General features: G+C 40.1%; 1 pseudogene across 1 annotated transcript; it reads right to left on the bottom strand.

Annotated features, from left to right (window-relative positions):
- Window positions 1-15,901: 15,901 nt before the first annotated feature.
- Window positions 15,902-21,948, bottom strand: LOC308642569 (spermatogenesis-associated protein 31D1-like; annotated as a pseudogene). Its single transcript has 4 exons — window positions 21,805-21,948; window positions 21,036-21,075; window positions 20,369-20,429; window positions 15,902-20,100 (listed from the first exon to the last, which is right to left on the bottom strand). The product of its transcript is annotated as a spermatogenesis-associated protein 31D1-like (transcript).
- Between the last annotated feature and the right edge of the window lie 706 nt (window positions 21,949-22,654).

The raw sequence follows: 22,654 nt of genomic DNA, 5'->3' as shown, positions 1-22,654 counted from the left end.
TATATTTCAGCCGGGCGCAATGGCACCTGCCTATAATCCCAGCGGCTCAGAAGGCTAAAACAGGAGGATCGCAAGTTCAAACCAGCCTCAGCAAAAGTGAGGTGCTAAGCAACTCAGTGAGACCCTGTCTCTATACAAAATACAAAATAGGGCTGGGGATATGGCTCAGTGTACAAAAAAAAATTCCTGGACCCCAATATTATTTCCAGAGTCTTTTGAGATGGGGTGTGAGGTCATTGCAATTTGAATACTTTCAGTAATGTTAGTTGCAACCTCTCCAACCACTCCAATCATACCTATAAAAAGATAGCACTCTTTCTCTCTTAAATACAAGGCATGCGTCCATTCATAAAGGAAAAGAAAAGGTGTGAACTTTTCTCTTGAAGCTATGTATGACCCTGATAAACCCATACTGTAGAATGTGATCTGATATTAATGACAAGCATCACTCTGAGCACCTTGGATACTTGTATCTGACTTGTTCATTTTTTCTATTCCTAATACCAAGAAGAGCATCTGACTCAGGATTGAAGTACTTATCAAATGAATGAATTTTACAAAGGCTTGCCTGCGGCATGAAGCAAGCAAGATATGCTTCAATCTTTGTGTTGTGTGATATCCTACTCCATACAAATCACCATTCAAGCCTCAAATTGGGATTTCTGACTTTCTTCTCATTTGACTACGTATAAGTGAAAAAGATTTGAATTTGATAGTTAATTACTTAACAGTAGTCAAGTACTTTCAATAATGTGGAGAATGGGGCTGGGGATGTGGCTCAAGTGGTAGCGCGCTCACCTGGCATGCGCGGGGCGCTGGGTTCGATCCTCAGCTCCACATAAAAATAAAATAAAGATATTGTGTCCTAAAACTAAAAATAAATATTAAAAAAATAATGTGGAGAATATTATGGGTTTGGGAAGTATACCTTTAAAGATTTCAAGATGAAAAAATATGTCATATATACAGAAGGACATATAAAATATTCAAGTTGAAACAGTGGTGGCAGAAGGCAACAAAGGAAAATTAAAAACAGAAACCAGTACAAAGTTATACTTGCTCTTCCTTCTTCTCAGCCTTTTAAGGAAACTTGCACTGGGGACAGTCCCTGCTTCCTAAGCAGCCATATCCCATACCACAGGAGCACAAAAGCCCCAGCTGATTAAGCCAGCTTGGGTTTTTGAACTGAGTGTATACAGAGCCACAGACCATGGGTCTATGAACCTAGGAGGGAACAGCAAGCTGAGCCTTTCCCATATACGAAGAATCTGAATTTATAAAGATTAAGTGAGATCTGAGTATACAAATGTCCCGTGACACAATAAGAACAATCAAAACCAAACAAATGAATGTATAAAGATACAGATAATTCATAGAATTAAATATTAGGAAGAAAAAAAAGAACAAAGCAAATTTTAGAAGTTGTCTGAATCCGTTCAAGGAAGCCAAATCTCTTGCAATCATTGGAAATCACATTCAGAAATTAATCATCCAGCATCATTAATACCTAATCAAATTATATTTCTTATTTTTAAACATCTTTAATCTTCTGGTTAATTTTCAAAACATGAAATAATATATTGCATACTTTAAATAATACTGGAAAATAAAAAGTTGACATTCTTGCCCCCAAATCACATATTTTCAAGATGACCAGTTTATAATGTAATCACACCCCACTACAACAGTGGGAGTTAAAGTCCTAAAGAAACAACTGTCACAGGAATCTGTCCCCAGAAGAAAGAAGGCCCTGAAACACTTCCTCTTGCCCCCTCTGATGGAGCATGTCCTGATTGCCACAGGATGAGGCCAATCTTCCTACTGGTTCAATTCAGCAGACAGAGGTCTGGCCTCAAGTCTTTCATTCATTCAGCAACTATTTGTCAATTCCATCTCTAGATATCAAGCACTGCCCTAAGAGCTGAGAAAACAATTATAGATACGACAGATATGATTTCTAATTCTCTCTCTCTCTCTCTCTCTCTCTCTCTCTCTCTCTCTCTCTCTATATATATATATATATATATATATATACAAGCAAGGAAAATTATGAAGTATGATGAAAAAAGCAAAGAAAGTACATGGGTATAAAATGGATATAAAATATAAAATTACAAGATGGTCAGAGAAGAAGGATGAATATGCCTGAATTGTGGAGCAATGGAGAGAAAGTGTATGGAAAGGTCCAAAGGCATGTGGGAAAGGGTCTGGCATGGATAAGAAATAAGAGCACAAGGATTGGCGATTAGTGAGAAAAAAAAAGGACTGGAAAGGCACACTGTAGTTACTGTGGGGAGAACAGATCAGAGACAGAAAGAAAAGTGGAAACACTGATAGGATATGAAGAGATGATGGTGCCTGGGGCTAAAGATGCGGTGGATAGATGGAGAGAAATCTAAGCACCAAGCACCCCAAGGTATATTTTTGCTCATTCTTTCCTTTGTTCTCTTTCATGCTAGGAATTGAACCCACAGCCTCACACATACTAGACAAATGCTCTCCCCCTGAGCTATATAAACAGCACCCACCCCCCGCCACTTTATTTTTAATTTTGTGAGACAGGGTCTCACAATTTCCTGAAGCTGGCCTCAAATTTGCAATCCTCCTGCCTCAGCCTAGTGAGGTGCTAGGATTTCAAGTGTGTGCCACCATCCAAAGCCCGAGATACATTTTTAATGTATAATCAGTGATCTACTAGGAAGTCTTAAGTAATTTTTATTCTGAGGGATAGGTGTATATCAAAGACTGCCAGGTTTCTGATACATGCAAAAGGTTGGGACTATCACTATTCCTGTGGAGAAAACTAGTTTTTGAGGAATTTTGGAAGTCTAGTATGAAAAAGGGAGATAATAATGTAACATAATACATATTGTATCTGAGAAATTCGGGGGAGATTCAAATAAAATGGCAAAATATTCAGTACTTAGATGACTGTGTTGCTCAGGGGTTAAGACTGAACAGAAAATAAAAATAGGAAGAGTGGATTATCAACATAAAGATGTTTTAGGATGAAATAACCAAGGGGATGGAAATGTTCTTTAGAGGAAGAATTTAGATTAGAAAGTGAAAGGAATCTAAAGCTAAGACCTAAGGAATGACAACATTTGGGGTTTGGATAGAACAAGAGGAGTAAACTTTTAAAAGAAACTATTCTTTTAAATGATTGCCCTTGATATTACAGTATACACCTTAAATTTATTCCAAGAAGTTACTGATTGTCACTTTTCCCACATTGCCATTAAGTTCAGAACTTTAGCACACTCTATTTCACTTAATTCTTCCTAGCTAAGGTTTTATTGTTGTAATTATGTAAACGCTACATAGCCAAATAATCAGTGAGCTTGAAGACACATAAATAGGAACTTCTGAAACTGGCATTCAAAGAGAAGAAAATGGAAAAGACATAACAAGATATCTAAAACCTAGAGGACAATTACTAAAACTATGCATAATGGGAATGCCATGAAGAGAAGGAAGAGAAAAAGGAACAAAAGAAATATTTGGAGTAATAATAAAAGAGAATTTTCCAAAAAGATTTATGGACACTAAGCCAGAGATTTAAAAAAATAGAGAATGCCAAGCAAGTGAAACACAAAAAATAAAAATGAAAAACTACATCTAGTTATACCATGGTAAAAAGTGCAAAAAAACAGAGGCAAAGAGAAATTCCTAGAAGAAGTCAGATGTAAAAAGCCACCTTACCTATAAAGATACATGTGCTGATAGATAAGTAAAATGAGTGGCAGCAATGACATAAGGGACAGGAGGGAGAAGTTAGAATTGTTTTGTTATTATAGGTTACTCACATTACCCATGATGTAGTGTGTGTTATTTGAAAGGAGACTTGGATTTTTTTTTCTTTTTCTGATATAATGAGGCCATTATACTTTTTTAAGTTATAAATAGCATTAGGATTTATTTGACATAATTATAAAAGCATGGAATATAATTTGTTCTAACTCAGTTTCTAGCACTTTCCCTTTCCCTCCTCTCCTCCTCTGTTTCCTCCCCACCTCTAGTCTACTGATCTTTCTGCTATTTACTCATGGTTTTCTTGTTTTATTTAGTCTTGTGAACATACTTGATGGTAAGATTCACTATGATATATTCATATATGTACATGGTGACATGGCTCCCCATCTGACAGGCCATGCAGCATACTGGTCCCTGCCGAGAATCCATAGCAGAGTATTAGAGAAGCCTAGCAGAGGTCTGGGTAGATGCAAGCAGTAGGGGCAAGCACAGCCTGTGGCCTTGTAGAGACAGCCATATAGACCTGGTAGTCTGAGGAGCTGTGAGCCAGAGTGGCCAACCTGTCACCCTTCCTCAGCCAAGCCTGGGCATGGTAGGAATGTCTGCTGCAGAAGCCCACTTCATGAAGCCCTGCAGCCTGGAACCTGCAAGACTAGACCATCCCACAACCTTGACCTCCACTTCCTGACCTGCAGAGAGAAAATGAAGGTGTGCCAGATCCAAAGGGAAGTCAGGACTCCAGAGTTGACCAATAGCCACTTAGTACATTTATAAACACTAATTAGCATGAATTTGGACCCATAGCATCAGTACTTATTTCAAACCCAAATTATCATAAGTTTGGACGAATTGCAGTGACCCAAGTGCTATATAAATCCCTAGACAAGCACACTCCAATAGAGAAAACCTGCTACCAGGTCTCCTCTTGCACTGCAACAGTTGGCAAGGATGTGGGGGAAAAGGTGCATTCATACAGTGTTGGTGTTACTGAAAATATATACTCAGTATATATTTAAATATATACTGAGGAGTGGGATAACTGTGTTTAGTCGTTCCATTCCTAGTGTTTTGAGGCATCTCCATACTGCTTTCCAGATTGCTTGTATTAATTAATTCGTACACCAACACTGTATGAATGTACCTTTTCCCCCAAGTCCTTGACAACATTTATTATTACTTGTATTCCTGATAATTGCCATTCTGACTGAAATGAGATGAAATCTCAATGTGACTTTAATTTACATTTGCCTAATTGCTAGAAATGTTGAACATTTTCTAATATATTTATTGACCATTTGTATTTTTAATTTTCAGCAATATCTGTTTAGTTCTTTTGCCCATTTATCAATTGAGTTATGGGTTTTTCAATGTTGAGTTTTTTTAGTTCTTTATATATTCTGGACATTAATGCCCTATCTGAGGTATAGGTGGCAAAGGTTTTCTCCCATTCTCTAAGCTCTCTCTTCCTGCTCTCATTTCCTTTGCTGTAGAGAAGCTTTTTAATTTGATGCCATTGCACTTAAAACTGATTTTTCCATTTTATCTTTTCTTCTTTAAGAGTCTTGTTAAGGAAGTCAGATCCTGTGCTGACACATTGGAGTGTTGGGCCAACATTTTCTTTTAGCAGTTGCAGAGTTTCTACTCTAACTGCGAGGTCCTTGATCCACTTTGAATTTTGTGCAACGTGAGAGATATAGATTAAATTTCATTCTACTACATATGGATTTTTGTATTCCCAGCACCATATATTAAAAAAGCTATCTTTTCTCCAAAGTATGTTTTTTGCACCTTTATCTAGTATGATATAACTATTTATGTGGGTTTGTCTCTTTCTTCTAGTTTATTACATTATTTTTCATGCCTGTTTTGGTGCCAGTACCATGCTGTAGTATAATTTGAGGTCCAGTATTTTAATATCTCCTGCTTCTCTTTCCTCTCTAAGGATTGCTTTGGCTATTGGGGGTATCTTATTTTTGAAATCAATTTCATACATGCATTTTCTACTTCTGTAAAGAATGTCATTGGAATTTTGATAGGACTTGCATTAAATTTAATGTGCTTTTAGTAGTATGGCCATGTGGACATATTAATCTGCCTGTTCAAGGACATGGGAGATCTTTCCATCTTCTAAAGTTTTCTTCAATTCTTTCTTCAGTGTTCTATAGTTTTCATTGCAGAGGTCTTTTCCTCTTTCATTAAATTGATTCCCAAGTATTTTATTTTGGGGGGCTATGCTAAATGGAATAGTTTTCCTAATTTCTTTTTCTGCAGATTCATCTTTGGAGTTTAGGAATGTATTTGATTTCTGGGTGTTAAGAAATGAAATTAAGAGCTGGTATATTGAAAATATTTACAAAATTATCCCACCCCTCTAACAAGATTGAAAAAAAGAATTTCTAATATCTGGACTGAAGCACTGGATATTAATACAGACCCTGTAGCTACCAAAAGAAAAATAAGGAAATTCTATGAAATACTCTTTACACACAAGGTCAACAATTTGAACAATATAGGCCAATTCCTTCAAAACATCACCAACTATGTCAAGTCATCCAATATGAAATAATTTAAATAGCCCTATAAATATTAAGAAAACTAAATTAGCAATCAAAAACCTTCCCACAAAGTAAACCCAGGCCCAAATGACTTCACTGGTGACTTCAAGAAACATTAAAAGAAAAATTACCACTAATCCTTCACAAACTCTTCCAAAAAATTAAGGAAGGACATTTCTTTATAACTTCTTCTTTGAAACCAGTATTACTCTGATATAAAAATTGAAGACAGTACAGAAAAAGAAGTTATAGACTAACATCACACATCATGAGATAAAAATCCTTAATGAATATTAGCAAACAAATCCCATAAATATGTAAAAGAATTATACTATGTTATCAAGAGAAGGTTTATTCTAGGATGCAAGACTTGTACAATATTCAAAAATGAACAGAAGTTATATCATCCTATTAAGAAGTTCAGGAAGCAAAATCATATGATCATATCAATCAACGCTAAAAAGCATTTTACAAAATGTAAATCTCATTTAAGATTTAAATTGTTAAAAAAACTTGCAGAAAACCAAGACTAAGAAGGAATGTTTCTCAACTTAAAAGAGCTTTTACAGAAGTAAACAGCTCACAATTTTTTAAAGATAAAAGAATGAATGCTTTGCCCTAAGATGAGGAATGAGGCAAAGATATACTTTTTATCACTCTTTTTCTACATAGTACTGGACATTCTTGTCAGTGCAGTAAGGCAAGAAAAGGAAACTAATGAATTCACGTTACAAGAAAGAAATAATAGTGTCCCTCTTCACAGATGGCATGATTGACTATATAGAAATTCATAAAGAATCTCTCCAAAACATTAGAATAAGCTGATTCAGCAATATGGCAAGATATAAGACAAACAATTAGCATCTACCACATTTGTTCTTCACTAGTAATGAACAAGAGGACAACAATATTTAAAATATTATACCATTTATAATTCTTCAAAAATTAAATACTTAGTAAAAATCTAACAAAATTCATAGGATTTGTATGCTGTGAATTTTTGGTATATAAATATGTGTGTGTGTGTGTGTGTGTGTGTGTGGTATGGGGATAGAATATTTGTGTTTTCATCACTGTTTCCTTTCTGGTACACAACTAAAACCCTTGGAATCTCTAAAGTGATGAATGTCTTGTTGTATACTAATGGATTAACTGATGGGTGGGGGCTCCTGAATAGCTTCAGGGTGGGAATGTTTACCAGAAGAGCCATCCATGTGATTAGAGGATTGAAAATTTATTCCAACCCCAGCCTCTGGGGAGGAAAGAGGGGCAGAAAGTAAAGTTGAAGACTAATGGCCAATAACCCATGCCTATGGAATGAAGCTTCTATCAAAACCAGAAAGATCAGGAGTTCTGAGAATTTCTGGACAGCTAAACCTGTGGAAGTGCCCAGAGGTAGCCATGTTAATCAATTTTCTGTCACTATGACAAAATACCAGAGATAAAATCAACTTAAAGGGAGAAAAGATTTATTTTGGCTGTTTCAAAGATTTCATTTGGCCCTGTTGCGTTTGGGCCTGTGGCAAGCTAGAACATCTTAACAGGGAGTACATGGTAGAGCAAATCTGCTTATCTCATGGAGGCTCAGAAGCAAAATGAGAGAGGAGGGGACCTGGATCCCCATATGTCCTCCAGGGGCATGTCTTTAGCACACAAGATTTGAGGGATACTCCAGATTCAATGTGGCACACAGAAAAATGTATGAAAGCTTACACCCCTTTGACCTATGAATCTCTTCCACCTGGCTGTTCATTGCTACCCTTTGTACTATCCTTCCAATAAATAGGTAAACAAAAGAAAATCGTGTCTCTTAATTCTGAGAGCTACTCTAGCAAATTAATTGACCCCAAAGAGGGAATAGTGGGAATGATCAATTTATACCTGACCCATCTGAGTACAGATTGCTAAGAGCCACAGCCAACTAATATGATGCATGGCACTTTTGGTTGTAAGGTGACGCCAGCTAGCCATTGAGATGATATGATTATGTTAAGATTTGCATTCATATGGATATTGGACTCCTGCTGTTCACCTGCTATGGGACTCCTGGAGAGTTCCCATTGGTTGGGGAAGTACAGTAGGAGGGAATTCCGGGGGAGGAACTTGTTCCCGGTTCTGGGAGAAGGCAGCCGCGTGGGTGGACCGGCTTCTTCCCAGAGGTGTACGGGGTATTGGCGGCATTTTCAAAAATAAAGTTTGTTCCTGCTTGAGTGGCTCGTGATTTTGTGCCCAGCCAGACTGCGGCAATTGGTGGCCCGTGCAGGGGACGCCTGAAGCTTGGAGGTGAGTAAAATTGCTCGCCCCTGAGGGAAGGCAACAGAATGGGTGACCATTTCAAAAAACAATGTGTTCTTGTTTTGATTTATTTTCTTTTTGTTTTAAGCTCCCTAGCACTAGAATTTTCTCAGGCAAACTTGGAAAAATGGTTGGCTCAAGGTTTGAAGTTGTTCGGCCCTGAGAAAGAGAAAATTGATACAACTATTCTTTGTTCCGTTTTTGTTTCATTCTGTTTCGGCTTTGTTTTATGCTATCTTATTGGGTTGCATTACCTTTATAGTAGATTAGAAGCTAGTAAAAAACAAACTGAAAGACTGTTAAGTAAATTGTTAGAGGTCCAGACTATGGTAGAAAACATGTTAGGTCAAGCAAAAGAGAAAGTCTCTCGAGCTAGTCAGACAGAGGAAAATTTGAAGAAAGAAAGCTTAGAAGAAAAACAGCCATCAGGTGGGAAATTACAACAGGAGGCTGCTACAAACTCTGTTCTATCACCAGAGGGCGTAATTCAACCAACAGCTCCATCTACAGATGAGCGGCCCTCAACTCCCGTAGTTGATGGACGGAATCCTGAGGCAGGACCCCAAAGATTAGCATGCCCTGTACTTGAGCAGGCAGGAGGGCAATGAATTCACCGTGCTTTAGATTTCAAAACAGTGAAGAAATTAAAGGAGGCTGTAACAACCTATGGCCCGCAAGCCCCCTTCACTGTGAGCATGGTCGAATCCATTACCAACTTAGACATGACGCCAGCAGATTGGGCTAACATGTGTCGATCTGTGCTAAATGGAGGACAATATTTGTTATGGAAGATTGCCAATGAGGAATTTTGCATGGAGACAGCTAGGCGAAACGCAGCAGCCGGTTACCCCCAAAGAAATCTAGATATGTTATTAGGAAAGGGACCTTATGAGGGTCAGCGACAACAAATTGAATATGATCCTGGCGTATACGCACAAATTGCTGTAGATGCAGTTAGGGCATGGAAAACTTTACAGGGGCATGGAGATTTACAAGGTCAATTATCTAAGTTAATACAAGGAACTAATGAACCTTACGCTGAATTTGTAGATAGGCTTATTCAGACAGCTTCTAGAATATTTGGAGATACACAACAGGTAATGCCATTTATAAAACAACTGGCTTATGACCAAGCAAATCATTGCTGCAGAGAGGTCATTAGACCATGGAGGCATGAAGATTTAAACACATATATTAAATTATGTAGAGACATTAATGTACAAGGGCAAGTCTTAGCAGCAGTACAACAGGCTTTAGATGCCAGGCCAAAAACATGCTATAATTGTAATCAAACAGGACATTTTAAAAGGAATTGCCCCATAGGAGGAGGGTTTAACAAAGCTAGGTATCAAAGGAATAGAATACTGGGTATTTGCCCACGAAGCCATAGAGGGAGACATTGGGCTAATGAATGCCGTTCTCAAACCACCATAGAGGGTATTCCCTTATCAAAAAATGGACAAGGACCAAGTGTTTACCCATGATATCGTGGAGAAAGGCATCAGGCTCCATTGCCAAAAGACGGACTGGAGGGCCCAATGCCCCGGGGCCCAAAACCACAAATATACGCGGCAATGGAGGAACCCAGCAGCACCATCAAGGTAGTGCCCAGGACGCATTATCCATTAAATCCCTCATCAGACAAACTAGAGGGAGCACAGGGTTGGACATCTGAGCCTCTGCCAGAGCAGTACTAACTCCAGAGATGGGAATTCAAACGATTCCCACAGGAGTAAAAGGACCTCTTCCCTAGGGAACAGTAGGCTTATTATTGGGACACAGTTCTTCTACACTAAAAGGACTTATGATAAGTCCTGGGGTAATTGATCCCGATTATGAGGGTGAAATAAAAATTATAGCTAGTTCTCCAAGAGGTATATCAGTAATTTCACCAGGAGATAGAATAGCACAGTTTTTAATAATACCCAGCTTGCATGATAAATTTTCCAGTCGTATTGTAGAAAGAGGTTCCAAGGGATTAGGCTCCACAGGTGTAAATTGGGCTATGCTGTCGTTAAATTTAGATTCTCGCCCCATGCTAAAATTAAATATTCAAGGACATGACTTTAATGGGCTACTGGACACAGGTACTGACCTTAGCATCATATCTCGTCAAGAATGGCCAAAACATTGGCCATTACAACAAGCCACTCAAACGCTTCGAGGCCTAGGAGTGGCAACAAATTCCCATAGAAGTGCAATGGTATTAGATTGGAAGGATCCTGAAGGATGTGAAGGAACTATACAACCATATGTATTGGATCATCTTCCCGTAAATTTATGGGGACAAGATGTCCTAGATCAATTAGGATTAACAAATAACATCAATCCTAACGTGCCCACTACTAGGGCTAGACAAGGCTTTAGGAAAGGAAAAGGATTAAGAGAACAAGAACAAGGTATGACAGCACCAATTCAAATAGATCAAGAAATAAATAGACATGGATTGGGTTTTCAGAAAGGGCCACTGAGACAATCAAAATTACTTGGAAATCAGAAAAACCAGTGTGGGTTCCTCAGTGGCCCCTGACTAAAGAAAAGATACAGGTAGCCCATGACCTGGTCAAACAACAATTAGTGGAGGGACATATACAACCTTCCGTATCTCCCCATAATATCCCATTTTTGTCATCAAAAAGAAATCTGGTAAATGGAGATTATTGCAAGATTTAAGAGCCATTAATAATGAGATGGTTATTATGGGACATGCTCAATCAGGGATTCCCCAATTGTCTGCTTTACCAAAAACCTGGTATGTTTTAGCTATAGATATTAAAGATTGTTTTTTTTTCAATTCCAATTCATCCTGAGGATAGTCCACATTTTGCATTTACTGTCCCTGCACTAAATCATGAAGGTCCTGATCAGAGATATGAATGGAAAGTACTCCCTCAAGGGATGGCTAACAGCCCAACTATGTGTCAAATTTATGTTAACAAAGCAATCCAGCCACTTAGAAATCAAAATCCTGAACTACAAATATTTCACTATATGGATGATGTGTTATTGGCACATAAAGATAAAAAAAAACATTGCTAGAATGTGATGCCACACTTACAAATTTATTTAAAAAATTATAATCTAGAGATAGCAGTAGATAAAGTACAATTAAATCTTCCAATTAATTATTTAGGAGTTCTATTATCCTCAACCATGGTCCGTCCACCAAAAATTCAAATACGAGTAGATCAACTCAAATCACTTAACGACTTTCGAAAGTTATTAGGAGACATAAATTGGATAAGGCCTTATCTAGGCATACCAACAGGAGAGTTGGGACCTTTATTTGATATTCTAAAAGGTCCATCAGATCCAAATTCACCCTGCATGTTAACGCCTGAAGCAAGAAAAGCATTAAAAATCATTGAAAAATATATGGAAAATATGCATTTGGATAGAATTGATATAAGTTTGCCTTTATTATTTATTGTACTACCAACAAAAAATATTCCTACAGGAGTATTTTGGCAAGAAGGTCTATTATTGTGGATACATTTATCTTATTCTCCTAACACTATTCTTACTAGATATCCTGAGGCTGTAGGACAATTAATACTCAAAGGAGTAAAAGCAGCAAAGGGAGTGCTTGGGATTTCTCCCAATAAAATTATTACTCCATATACTATGGATCAAATTGATGAGTTAGCTAATGAGTTAAATACTTGGGCAATAATCATGTGTAAGTCTAGTGTTTCATTTGATAATCACTTACCATCTAATCCTTTGTTGTCTTTTTGGTCTAAGCATCCTGTAGTTTTTCCAAAAATGACAAGAAAAACTCCTATCATAAATGCTCCAAATATATTTACTGATGGGTCAATAATGGTAGCAGCAGTAGTTACTCCTGATCAAACTTTTACATTTTTTGTACCCAAACAATCAGCTCAAAAGGTAGAGCTTAATGCAGTATTACAAGCTTTTATGATGTTTAAAGATTCTGTATTTAATTTATTTTCTGATAGTCAGTATGTAGTTAATGCTATAGTATCCCTTGAAGATGCTGGTAGGATTTCCCCTTCTTCTACTGTTTTCTCTTTGTTTTCCACTATACAAAGTCTAATCTGGGACAGAAAAGATCCATTCTTTATAGGACATATCAGGGCACATACAGGATTGCCTGGAGCCCTTAGTTTGGGCAATGAATTAGCAGATAAATCTACACATGACATACATATTTTCTTCACAATAGAAGAAGCTATAAATTTTCATAAAAGGTTCCATGTCAATGCTAATACTTTACAAAAGCATTTTAAAATAACTAAAGAACAAGCCAGACATATAATAAAACAATGTCAAAATTGTGTGACATTTTTACCACAAGTTAATCTTGGAGTCAATCCTACAGGACTGATACCTAACCATATTTGGCAGATGGACGTCACACACTTGCCAGAATTTGGAAAATTAAAATATTTGCATGCTACAGTTGATACTTCTTCCGGATTTTTGATGGCCTCCCTTCATGCCGGAGAAAAAACTAAAGATGTTATAGCTCATTGCTTACAAAACTTTGCCACTGTGGGGGTTCCAAAACAGTTAAAAACGGATAATGGTCCTGGTTACACTTCTACCTCTTTTAAACAATTTTGCTCATCATTTGGCATTACTCATATAACAGGAATCCCATACAATCCACAGGGACAAGGCATAGTTGAAAGAGCTCATCAAACTATTAAAATGTACTTATTAAAACAAAAGGAGGGAATCGGAAAGGGGTATATATCCCCCAAAGATAAACTTAAAATAACCCTTTTTACTCTAAACTTTTTAAATTTGGATTCTTCAGGGCTTAGTGCTGGGGAAAGACATTTGTATCCAATAAATGTACATAAGCCTAAGGTACTTTGGAAGGATATTCTAACAGGACAATGGAAGGGTCCAGACCCAGTGATAGTCTGGAGTCGGGGCTCTGTCTGTGTTTTTCCACAGGAGGAACAGCAGCCGATTTGGATCCCAGAGAGGTTAACCAAAACAATTTCTACAGACCAAAAGGAAGATGATTTGACTCAAATCCATAACAGCTGATATCCAGAACTCCAACTTGACTATTCTTACATCTGCGACAGTGATTAACCAGGATGCTTTTTTCAATATCTATTTTATTATTGCTTTTTCCCACATCATAAAGTTCCATTTTATTTTTGAGCTCATACAGACCTAAATTAATGTTTTTCTGATCAGTTTTATTTTTTGACTATGAAGTTCTTAAACATTGCAATGGAGATTTCACCTAGGTAAATCTACGAGGCCTTCACTATTGTCTTATGTGTTGTATGTTACGTGTGCACATTTCTGTTTTGTGTTGTATGTCTGTCTGTGCATATGTCCATATATCATATTTGAGGAGCACTCATAAATATATGGATCCAAAATTTTTTTTTATTATTCACATGATTTTAATGGTTTAATTTAATTTGGGTAAACAGCTGTTGAAGATTGTTTTAATATGTGTACAAATAAGCAGGTTAACAGATCTGTTTGTTTACTTTCACCTTTCCTTTTCATTATATTTAATAATTCTGTTCAGGATAATGTAAATTGTTCTAAAAATTGTTTTCTTAATACCTGTTGAAATGTTACTTTTTTTTTCTCTTAACATCATTGTCAAAATCCCTATTTTCATCCCAGTGCCGGTGAAGACAAAGATGAAACCAAACTACAACTTCTTCAATAATTATCAAAACAAACTGTATAAACTGATGCATCAATGAATAATAACTCAACAAGTAATGCTCAATCACTGAGTCGATTTATTTTGGGAGGAAATGGACATATTGATAGATTCCTCCACTTTGAACTGCTTACAGAACTTGCCTGGACTATGTATCACTTGTATGCATTGTGCTCTGTTTGTTGATACAGCGAATTATGGTAGTGCTGGAGTATCTTAGCTGATGTGTCACCAGTGTTACTATTTTTCCTAAGGAGCCATCAATTGACTTGATGTCATGGCATTTCTGTATCCTCCTCCCTTCTACTAGTGATGGTCTAATTTGGGGGGCCAACAGAGGTGAGGCAAAGAACCTCACCCCCCCACTGGTGCATAGGCCTATCCACAGGTATGTCTATATACTGGACCGGTAGTCAGTGACAGGTATGATTCGGTTGCAGTGGTATCAACCTAAGACAGGAGGCTGACGCCTAGAGGTCAGTTTTCCGATGACGGGTAAGAACCATATGTTGAATTGGACATACCTAACAGGCACAGTCCCTAGCCACATTGCCTGTTGCTTAATTAAACAGAAGGGGGCAGATGCTAGGAGCCACAGCAAAGTATTATGATGCATGGCACCTTTGGTTAAGGTGACTGCCAGCTAGTCATTGAGATGATATGATTATGTTAAGATTTACATTCATATGGAAATTGGACTCCTGCTGTTCACCTTGGCCTGCTACGGAATGGGACTCCTGGAGAGTTCCCATTGGTTGGGGAAGGATAGTAGGAGGGTTTTCCGGGGGAGGTCCTGGGCCCCGGTTCGGGGAGACGGGACTGCATGAGTGGACCAGTTTGCTGGCCGGACACGTCCGAGGTATTGGCGGCATTTTCAAAAATAAAGTTTTGTTCCTGCTTGAGTGGCTCGTGATTCTGTGCCCAGCTGGGTTGCGGCAATATGCCTTATTAAAAACTTCTTAAGCAGCACCTACCCTGCTCCTAAAACCTACCCTAATCACCCAGAATCCACTGCAGCAGTACCCCCCAAACATTGTCAAGCAAGTTTCACCCTTCTGTATGAACTTCTGATAACTGACATGTTTGTAAAAAAATGACTAAGCCACTCTATTAACCATTCTCAAAATTGTTCCTGTCCTTGACTCTCTCCCCCCGCCCCTCCCTCTCATTGTAATTGGACACAATACCTTTATTTTTATGTGGTGCTGAGGATCAAACCCAGCGCCTAGAGGTGAGCGCTTTACCGCTGAGCCAAAACCTAGGCCCTTGACTCTCTTTAGGTATAGAAGACCTATCTTCCTCACTGCAGGGGGAAGGTGTGGGATGCCATATATAATGCCACTAAGGTTAAGCTAAGGGGTAGGAAGCAGTGCCACCTCCTCAGGTTTCAGCAGGAAGAGGAAAGGTGTTTTTTGAAAACATGATCTCTTTTCCTTAAGGAGAGGTCCAGGAGATTTGGTCACCTTTTTAGAAGTCCAGAGAGGCAATCAATAAAAGCTGAACTACTTTCTCCCCTTCCCTAAACACAAGGACAGGTTGCCCAAAACCCAAACCCGCAACACAAGAAAAGACACCATATTGTTAGAAAATTTATTGGGGAAAATCAGTATTCTCAAAAAGGGATAAATTATTTGGGGGGAAGAAAATTTTCTTTCTGAAAATCCTGGAGAAGCATTTTCTGTTTGAACAACAGGGACAACTCTCCCGACACAGTGCCTTTAGCAAAAGAAGCAGCAGCTGGAGCCACCTGACCAACTCTATGTTTGCATGTAGTATTCAGATGGAGCAAGGGTTCCTTGTGCGGCATGGATGGGTGATGCTTCTGACATATCTTTTCCTGTACTGTCACACTTTTCTGGGGCTGTCTGCCCCTGTCCATGACCCATCTATTATTCCCTGTAGGATACCTTTGACCAGCAAAGCCAACTTCTTGGCTGCAAGATTTGGCACTTGGCACCTTAGCACAGGGAGTCTTGACATTGAAGGCATGTTTCTGGACGGGTTCTGCCTGAACCGGCAGTCCAGTCTTGTGCTCAATTTTCCCAGGCCTCATGGGGGTGGAAAGAGGCTTTTGCGGGGCAGTGGCCTCTACTCCATGCCGACCTGCTAGTTTCTCCTCTAGGATCTTCCCAATGTCTGTCATGATTTTCTGAGCTTCAGTATTCCCAGTAAAGGCAGCTCTCTTAGCTGGGTTTCTGCCTGCACAGATGATGAAGAGCTGCCCTTTTTCAGAGAACCTTTTCCCTTTGCCTTTACCAAGATAAAGCCTTTGAAAGAAGTGCTTGAACTGGCTTTTAAAATTGTTTTCAGGAGAAGGCTGTCCCTTCAGTGATGGGGCTGAGGAGGACTTGCTCCCAAGTGCCTCCTTTAATGTTCTGTCTTGAGGGTGGGGGAGCTTCCCTCTAGGTTGGCGTGTCACCAACCCTGCATCCCCTCCACCAAACTCGCCTGTTTGGGGGTACCAGAGGGCACACCCTTTTTGATGCTAATGGTACCTTCTTGTCCTGACACATAAGACATGTGTTGGGATCCAGAGCTCTTGCCCCTGCTCTATGTTGATCCCTCTGTTGTCACAGTGGGCTTGTAGCACCTGAGGAGCTGCCATGTCCCCACTAGAGGCACTATGAAAATGAGTGAAAGTCTTAGAAGTCAAGGTCTTTGAAGTCAAGGTCTTGCACGTCAAGGTCTGTGAAGCTAAGGTCTTAGATGCCAAGGTCTTGGAAGTCAACTTATCTAAGGCCAGTGTCAACTCAGTAGAAAAGGCTGGAACCAGGCCCTGCTCCCTGCTCTCCATTTTCATCTTCAACTCATTAAGCAACCGATTTTTAAGATCTAATGATTCGGAATTTTTGAGAACTGATATTCCTTCTGGGGGCCTTTCAACGGTCAGGGTTGATTCAACTTTACTCATAATTCATATATGTCCCGGAGGAGCTTTCTGACTCTGTGGTCATCAGGCTGTTCATAGACTGTGATCGAATAGCACAGAGCTCCTTTGCCTTGAATATCTCCCTTGATTTGTTAGACATGGGAAAATATTCTAAATTCTTAATCATTTTTCTCTGAATCTTTTCTATACTATTGCTGGGACTCACTCCCTTATTCCATGATTTGGGTCTGGCCCCAGCCTGCTTTGTGGGCAACTTTGGGCTGCATTTATTGGCTATTACAGTCTGTTTCTGACTGTCTTTATCTTTGTCACTGCGTGGGAAGGGCAACGAAGCCCATCTGTCACCCTCAATTGCCTTGACATTCTCTGTAAGCTCAGGGTTGGTGTGAGAGGGTGAATGTGTTAGGGCCCTCTTATTTTCCTTGCTCACAGGTGAAGTGGCAGAAAGAGGATGATCTAGAGTAGGGCCTGAAATTATTGTTCCCACCTTGACTACATGAAAAGTACTAATGCTTTCTTTAAGGGGCTTGGAGACCCCAATTTTAGAATCCTTGCCAGAAGTCAGACTGGATGAGGAGGAAATGTTGGAGTGAATTGAGGACCAGGATGGGGTTCCTTTCATTTTGAAGATGTCTATGGATTCCTGAGCCTTTTGGGGAAGCCCACACATCATCCTCTTATGAAATAGTTTAATATGGTCTTCCAACATCTTTTGTTTGTTGGAACCAAGGAAGGAAATGTCCTGGGCGGTATTGAGGCCCTTCTTGTCCTCATACACCAGTGGTGCCAAATCACTGTGTTTTGTTTGGCTGGGGGATTTCTCAGGACTAGTCAATACCGGCTCCATAGAATGCAATGATCTATTCACAGTGCCAGGCATCTGACACACATGGATTTCCTCAAATTTCTTGCTCAAGTGTGCTTCCAGGGCTTCTGTCAGTTGTTTCTGAACTGAGCTCTCCTCTGAGATCTTTGATTTTTTTCCAAAAAGACTATTCAATTCGTTTTTTAGGTTTGTCTTAAAGTCAGAGTCCAGATCATTATCTGGAGCCCCCTCTGAGTCACTCAATGGATCATCTTTTGTGCCAATCTCTGGACTATTTACTTTCTTCACTCTCTCCCCTAGTGGAAGTAATTCTGAGCTCTTCTCATAGAAACTTCTGGGATGGCTCAATTGTAAATCTTTGCTACTTTGACCCTTAAACAAAGAGATCCATGAAAGTCCATAAGTGGACTTTGACTCAGATATCTCAGAAATTTCTGTTTCAGGACTCATCCTTGACAGAGACTCATGGACTCTGCGGGGCAGACCCCACCGGTGTTGAATAAGCCTTTTCCAAAGGTGGTGCTCTAGCTTCTTCTGAAGCTCTTTTTTGAGGGGAAAATCTCCCAGAATGATGGTTGTTGGAGCATAAGCCTTGGAGGACCGTCTATCAGATAAAACACTGGGAGCTGGAGGACAAAACTCTTCCTTGGATTTTTGAACCACAAAGGGTAAACCCCACAAACTTTCCTGTCGTTTCTGTAATACATTATATTCCAAGTCATGAATTTTGGATGGCATGAGAGATTGTACCTCATCCTGGAATCTATGAATCCTCACTCCACCATCACTAACCTGAGATTAAATAGGTGGTGACAAGGTAGGGACCGAGAATTGAAGCTGGTCTTGGGGTGGAACAGGAGATTGGCAATGAAGCTGGTCCTGGGGTGGGACAGGAGATTGGCCCAGTGCTTGGGTCAAGGGTTGAGATTGGATCTCAGCCAAGGACAGAGTTGGGGGAGGGGTTAGAACTAGAGATTCAGGGGCTTCAATGGAAGTGGGCATTGAATTGAAGCAGACATAGGTTGAACAGTCACCTGAGACAGGTACTATAGATTTCAAGGACTCACTGTGCAAAGATGGGAGACCCCAGAAGAATTGGGTACATTTTTTAGGTAAGTTATCCTCAAAGGTCTGAGGATCTGAGGACTGGTGGTCTACCTGCAATTCCTCTGATTTGCCTTTACTGCTCTGTGAAGGAAGGGAGACAGGTGAGTCCTGTTGCTCAGCAACTGACTCTAACCTTTTCCCTGAAGAATTCAATTGGCCGTCTGGCTTAAGTTCTTTTGGAAAGGATTTTGTTTCCTTTTCCTTTTTGTTCTGCATCAGGAAATCACCCTTCTTTTTTATATGTCTCTCCAGAAGGGCCAAGACATCAGGGCATAGAAATGAGAGGTTTCCGGGCTCTACAAGGATGGCTGCAGTATCACTCTCAAAAGAGGCCTCAGGAGGATGGAGGTCAAGGAGGTTTTTGTCATCATCAGAGGGCTCCAATTTAGATGGAGACAAGTGTTCAGCATGAGACTGGTTTCCAGAGAACTCTGCCACTGGAAGGCTTGCACTGTCAGTGCATGAGGTTGTTGGGACATTAGTAGACAACCCATCAGGGCTATCCACCAGAGACAAAGAAGCTTCAGGTTGGACAACAGGTTTTGCTTCTTGACTGTCAGTTGGTGGGGGAAGGGTTGGAACAGGTGGGGGAGGGGTTGGAACAGATGGTTGAGGTGGGATATGATCCACTGGCAATTTTGAACTCAAGGGAGAAGACTCTGGTGGCAGAGAGTCACCCCGTAATGAGGGTCCAGGTAGGTCAATTAAAGGGTTAATTTGGTCAGGTGAACCAATAGAGGAAGGAAATAGAGTTGGCTCAGTTAAAAGAGTTGAAACTGAAGCTCCCGGAGGGATTGCAGAAACAACAGCGGACAGAAAAACTGATGACTCTCTCAAGGACGTCACGGAAGACACACGGGACACAGAATTAACAGCATCTTCGAAGGACGCCTTATAGATCAGTTGACTGACCTTAGCTGCTGTTCTATTACACATCCGACAGAGCGGGTCTGGACATAACAGTTGCTGAAAGTAGAGGAAATCATTATTCTGGCTCATGGAACTGCAAGAGACAGAAAGCCAAAGCTGTAACCAGAACCACTACAAGGGAAGCAAGATCTGCAGTTCTATGGGTGGTGGGGAGCCCGCTACCTGCTCTACATTCCACACATCTATGACCTCACAATACCCTCCCCTCCCAAGTTCTTTATTTACGTACCCATGGCTATGGCTACCCCTCCTGTGATTAGGGCATATTGCAAAGAATTCCTGGGGGACTGAGTAAAACATGCCAGGAAAGGAATCAGTAAAGAAGGGAAATGACTAATCACCTTCTCAGAATAGAAAGCAGCTTCCTCCCCTCCTCTGCTTCTCTCCGGCAAGTTCTCCAACCTGGAAAACCAGGACATTTGGTTATATATAGTAAAGGCAAAAACACAGGTTATCATTCAGGAGTTTTTAACAGGAAACAGTATATTAAAGTCAGAAAGCCCTAAAAACCTGCAGATAAGGTCATAAGTGTCAGGGATAATAGTAAGAAGGTTCACAGGTATATGTGGTTCCATTTAGAAAGTACTTTCACCTGTACCATCCTACATGCTGCTCAAAACCACCACCTGAAGCACAAGAGTCAGTAGCTAACTCAGAGATTAATCTAATCAGCCAAGAATTAAAGTAGTTTACACCATGTCACCAGACAGAAATTCTGACTCCAAGGCAATCAGGGGTCTTTGGACCTCTCACAGGGCCACCTACTTGGCAGTAAATGTCCAAGGCCCAGGTCCATCACTACTTGATTCACACCCAAGGAAGGGTGGGCAGGGCAGGGACTCTGAGGAATCTCTCAGGTCTCACTGCCTTCTCCTGAGCCTCTCCTCTGAGACCCTGTTTCCTGAGAGAGACTGCACCTAGAAACTGACATCCTCCAAGATCATGGAGCTGTAGAGAGATAGGAAAGTTCACCCTTATAGAGCTCAGGTTGAACAGGCAGAACCTTACCTTTAAATGCTCCATTGTTCCTTCTCTTTGTTCCCTGATGCTGAAAACAAAAAAAAGAAAAGAATGAGGGGCTGGGGCCCATTTCTTTTACTCCTTTCATTAACAAGCTTAGACATTCATTAGGCAAGAATTGGACAACTCTTCATTTTTAATTAGTAGAAATTGTATTCCTTCCTTTTATTAATCTTGAAGGGCAATGAAATATTTTCAATTTTTTACTTATTTGATAATTTCAAAGGACATTTTTATCTGTGAGATTCCACATTTGATGGTCTTAAACCCTCTGCTGAAGGAGGGCATAGAATCTGAGGCCAACAGTCTCATCTGTGCTCCCCCAGGGAACCCTGTGTCCTGGGGCAGAGCTCAGGCTACAGGCTCTACTCAGAGGTCAGCACTACTGTCCTGACCAGCCCAATATGAAGGCTGGGTGAAGAGTATCTGACATGGGAATGAGACTCAGAATCTAGTCAGAAGAGACCCGTCTCCTTCACTCTCTATCCAGACCAATCTGGAACCCTCCACCACACCCCAAAAGATAGTCTGTGAGCTTCAGATGGAAACCTTAGTCCTTCCTGAACCTCTGACTTCTTTCCCTAAAGAGTGAAGTTCTATCTTGTCCTCAGACTTCCCAAGTCACATCTTTTTTGAGCCAACCAAACATTTAGTAATGTGAGCATGGAAATAACAAATCCCATCTGACATTTCACAAAACATTTCACATTTGACAAAAATCAAGAAACTCCCTTGGGAGTTCTCTCTGCTTCCTTACCTTCTGGGTGGCTTTATTTTTCTTGAGTGTTGGTGAAAATAGTTTCAATACCTGAAAGGACAGGTATAGAAAAAGCAATACCAACCCACTCAAAATGGTACTTTGGGGATCAATAGCCCAAAGAATTGGACCAAGATCAACCATGGTTCGGTATGGCTATTCAGCAAAGAGAGAACATTCTTTTTTTTTTTTTAATTCAACCGAGCGATTCAGAACATTCTTCATTGTCTGAATCGCTCGGTTGCCTAAGGCAAATGAGTTCTGAGGGTGCCCGGGCTTCTCTATATCTCCGGGCTTGCATCACACACCATTGAGGAGTCACAAAGGGAAAGGGTTCTGAGGGCGAGGTTGTTCCCCTCCTCCACCTGCCCACCAGCCAGCAGATCCCTTTGCTCAGGTCTGTTGTTCCATTTCCCAGTCCACTCTTTCCTCATGTCATGCCTTCATTACCTCAGGGAGCATTCCTGTTTGTTTCATGTGTAACCAAGATGTTTTACATGAGTCCCCTTTTTACTGTTTGGATCCCTTGACTTACACCCCACCAATTCCACTGCCTTGAAAATCTGACATACACTGCCTGGAATTTTTGCTTGTACCAAGACATTTACACTCTTGGGTCACCTACATTCCTTTAGAATGGCTGAAGGAGTACAGTGTAAACTCAAAGCTACAGATGAATCTATTTCCTTGACATTTTCAGGTAATGAACCAATAAGTCCAGTGTGCATGAAGGGGCATGCTTAATGTAGGTAGAGTTGAATTTTGATTAAAACAGGCCTCCAGGTTCATGTTGTAAGTCTTTGATCATTCCTTCCCAGTCCCCTTATGATCTCTTCTGATACAGCTCTCT

The sequence above is a fragment of the Spermophilus citellus genome (genome assembly GCF_964194105.1).
Source record: "Spermophilus citellus genome assembly, chromosome: 2".
Taxonomy (NCBI): Eukaryota; Metazoa; Chordata; class Mammalia; order Rodentia; family Sciuridae; genus Spermophilus; species Spermophilus citellus.
The sequence above is the reverse complement of the archived record's forward strand: the minus strand, read 5'-3'. Positions and strand labels throughout refer to the sequence as shown.